Here is a 4520-nt window from a genome sequence, read left to right as displayed (position 1 = left end):
ACCTTGATGAATTGCTCACTTCAGACGGGGGTCTTTCCTGCCGCCTTTAAAAAGGTGGTGGTGAGACCCCTGTTGATGAAGAGCAATGTGTCATGAGCCGGGGTGAGTACTCCTAAACATTCCACCTTTGAGTTGTGTGTTGCAGGAGAGGGAGCTTCCCGGCTACACAAGGAGGATGTAGAACACACCTCGACACTGGATGATTACTACAGCTTGGTAGTTTCTAGCCTCCTAGTGATTCTTGGATTTTGTGAATTTGGATTTGTTGTGATTACCCGTCTCCAGGTATTTGGACGTCTCTGGTTTCAGCGACCCCTCAGGATTACGCACCCGTTCCCCATAGGACTTCTGGACGCAGCTCTGCACCGTTCTCCATTCCTCCTACCGACCTGCTCTCCTCACGCTCCCTCTCCTGGACCCCTCACTTGGATACACCCTGGCTCTCAACCTGTCCTCCCTCATTCCGGTGCTTCCCCATCTCCCAGTAAGTCTTTTCTCTGCACCCACCAAGTTAAGACTTACCTCCCTGGACTCACCTGTATCTGCCCTCCCCTCCTCAGATGCTGCACTCCCGTTTCTTGATCCCCACTGGACTTACCAGTGCACCTTCAGTTCCCGTTTTAAAAATATTATTTTTTTACCATGAGTTGTTGTTGATTCTGCATGTCTTGGGTTAGACGTATTCCGCAGATAATGACAAAATTTGGATTTTAACCATTTAAACAACTTCAGACCAGTATCCAACTTAACATTTTTAAGCAAAATTCTAGAAAAACTTGTTTTAATTCAGCTCAGTGATTTTGTCAATACTCATAATGTCCAAGAGAAATTTCAGTCTGGTTTTAGGGTGAACCACAGCAAGGAGACGGCCCTTCTGAAGATTTTTAATTTTAGAGTAAGTTATGATGCCCAAAGGGTAACGGTGTTGGTACTACCTGCCTGTATCGTACTTTGGTACTACTGGATCTTAGCGCTGCTTTTGACACAGTAGACCACACTATTCTTTTAACTTGTTTAAAACAGATCAACCTCTCTGGTGCGGTTCATGGATGGTTTACATCCTACCTCACAGACACGACTTTTATGGTGAGTTTGGATACCTGCTCTTCCTTGGGTTCATGGGATTGCATGTGGTGTGCCCCAGGGTTCAATTTTAGGCCCAGTGCTGTTTAACCTTAATATGCTCCCTCTTGGCGGGGTCATCAGGAGACATGGGGTGAATTTCTGACACACAGTTGTACATCTCCGTGTCTCCTGACGACACGCAGCCAATGGATGCACTTTTAAACTGCATTTTAGACATCAAATCGTGCATGGCAGAAAACTTTCTCCAGCTCAACCAGGACGAAACTGAAGTTTTAGTCATCGGTCCTGAGGCCCAAAGAGAAACTTTTACCAAAAATGCAATCAATGTCTTTTAATCCTTCTGAGCAAGTGAATAACCTGGGTGTGACTTTCGACTCTGAGCTGACTTTTATCCCACACATAAAAAAACATTACTAAAATAGGTTTTTATCATTTAAAAAATATTGCCGGAGTCTGCCCCATTCTCTCTCGGGCCGATCCTGAGATGCTGATGCATGCTTTTATCACCAGTAGAATAGAGTACTATTCCCAAAAAGAGCATTTCAGGCTTACAACTTTTAAAAAACTCTGCACCACGTGTCCTGCTGAAGACCAGGAGGCGGGAGCACGTTACACCAGTTTTAGAATCGCTGCATTGGCTCCCCGTATGTTTCAGGATCCATTTTAAGGTTCTCTTCATGGTTTTTAAGTGTCTTAATGGTCTTGGGCCTTCTTATCTTTCGGAACTGCTTTTACCTTACGAACCCTCGCAACCTCTGAGCTCCTCTGAAAGCTGTCTCCTTGTGATTCCAAAAGTCAGGACACATAACCGTGGCGAGGCGTCCTTCCAATTTTATGGTCCTCGTCTCTGGAACAGGTTGCCAGATGACCTCAGGGACACAGAAAATGTTCATGTTTTTAAGAGCAGGCTTAAGACTCACCTTTTTACCATAGATTTTAATTGATATCTGTTTTTACCTGCATTGCTTTTTTTTTACTTTTATTTTATTATTTATATTTTAGTTTTATTTGACATTTATGTCTTAGTGTTCTATCTTTTAATCAGTTTTTTAGTTATTTTACTATCCATAATAGCTCTTATTACTATTTATGTTACTTATTTGTTCGTGCCAGTGTTTTCCTCTGTGGGGCCCTCTGCCTCGGGGGTGGTGGTCGACTGTGGCGGCCTGGGTGCACCTCGGGGAGTGCTTAGGTGGTGGTGGGGATTTTTTCCCTACCTCCCTGGGAGCCCTGGGCTGGTGCCTTTGCTGCTGCCATCGATCGACTACTACCGAGGCAGATGGCTCACCTGATGGCATGTCATTCGTTACCTTAAGCTGGGCGTACACTGTGCGACTTTTTCACTCGTAGCACTCAGCCTCAGCTCAAACTGTACGACTTCCTCGCAGGGCAGATCTCACGAGTCATGCGCTGACACTGTACGACCCAGTTCTCGGATGCGTCCTGACTGCTCACACTGTACGTGTGGTAGCAACACGTCGGACCTAAAAATATGCTAAAAATAGCAGTTTTTACACAACACGTCAGACTTTTTTGTCTTGTTTTGCCTGTTGTCCTTCGGGAGTGCTGCAGGAGGACACACAGGGATTCATGGGGGTTGGATGAGGAAAACGAAATAAAGAAAGTAAATCTGTGTTTTGTGATCAGTTTAATTTGACATGAACACGATAAACACGCTTTCTTGACAATCTTTGTGAGTAAAAAAAATGTGTAGAAATAAAAATGAACAACGTGTGTTATTAGGGAAATAGCGGGGAGTGGTGTTGGTGCATGATTGTGCATGCGCCGTGAGCGGTTCTGGTACTTTTTGGGTCGCAGCTGCTTGCAGCGCCGCTTCAACAGTGCGATACCCTCACGAGGGACGAGCAAAATTTCAAACACGCCAGAAGTTTGTGCGAGCTCACGATTGCTGATCGGTAACTGGTCACATGGTGTTAATCGCCTCTCGTAACCCCCTGTACACTACACGACGCTCGGCGCAAAACTCGCCCCGATCTTGTGGATTCTCGCACGAGTGGAAAATCGGCTCAAAAAAGTGAAAAAGTCACACAGTGTACGTCCGGCTTTACCCATTTGAACCCAGCCTAATGTTTGTTTGTTTGTTTATTTATTTATTTTTAAGCTTTGTGTGTGTGTATTTGTTGTTTGTGTGTGTGTGTGTGTGTGGGTGGGTGGGTGGGTGGATGGGTGCGTGTTCCTTAGGAAATGGGTTGTGGGATTTTGGGAAGGGGGGTGCAACTGTCATAATTATTTTTATATTTTTGGGGAAATGATGGAATTATGGGTTATATGGGGTGATTTTAACCTGTCAAGTACTTTGAGCTGTATTTTTTGTATATGAAGAGTGCTATACAAATAAAGTTTGACTGATTGATCCCAATCCTAAAAAAAACTCCACAGTGACCGGCCTGAATGACTATAAACCGGTGGTCCTCGCCCCTATAGTCACAAAGTGCATGGAGAGACTGGCCTACATCAAAGAGTGGACTGAAGACACTATGGAGACACTTCAACATGCACACAGAAAGAACTGATCCACAGAAGATATCATCCCCTCTGTTGTCCACACTGCCCTCATTTAACACAGACTCTTATGTCTACCTGCTCTTTGTGGACTTCACAACCTATCAGCACCATCACGGCACAGATCCTGGTCCTGAAACTCTTCACGTTTGGACTTGTCCATCTGTAACTGGGTCCTGGGTTTCCAAACAGACAGGTCGCAGTCTGTGAGGACCAATGATATCTTCTCCTCCCCTATCATCCTCAATTCTGGCTCCCCCCAGGGTTGTGTGCTGCCTGATCATAATGTACAAATTTATATAGTTAGTATAAATGTGTCAATTTGGCATAAGTGTGTGTGCCTACATGCAATCTGATCTATTTACAAATCATTTTCATCAGCTGTTTCTCAGTGATGTTCCTCAAAACTAATATCACTCCTGGGTGAAGCACTCCTTCACCCAGCTGGTGTGACTTTCATCACCTTCTCCTTGTTCTGCTCACCCCACCTATTCCACCTTCCTCAGGATCCACTGATTTCCCTCTTTCCTGTTCACTCTCTCTCTTTCTCTACATTTTTAAATCACAATTGTCTATTTTTTGCTCATTTTAAACATATTTTTAATCATTTTCTAAATTCTTTTTTATATTTTTACATTTTTTGTTTTTGAGAAGCACCTCGTGATTTTTATCATGAGAGGCACTATAGAAAAGATCTCTTCTTCTTCTTCTTCTTCTTCTTCTTCTTCTTCTTCTTCTTCTTCTTCTTCTTCTAGCTAAACAGCCAATCATATTTGGTTGCTCGGGAGATCTGGAGAATTTAGTTCCAATCAGCGTCTGAGAATTGAATGCCTCTGGGGCACTGGCTGACCGCACCCCTGCTACAGAAAACAACTAGCTAGCACTCTAGAAGGAGCTGGAGCTCCTTTTCC

The sequence above is a fragment of the Nothobranchius furzeri genome, chromosome 12 (assembly GCF_043380555.1).
Source record: "Nothobranchius furzeri strain GRZ-AD chromosome 12, NfurGRZ-RIMD1, whole genome shotgun sequence".
Classification (NCBI taxonomy): domain Eukaryota; kingdom Metazoa; phylum Chordata; class Actinopteri; order Cyprinodontiformes; family Nothobranchiidae; genus Nothobranchius; species Nothobranchius furzeri.
Note: the sequence above shows the minus strand (reverse complement) of the source record.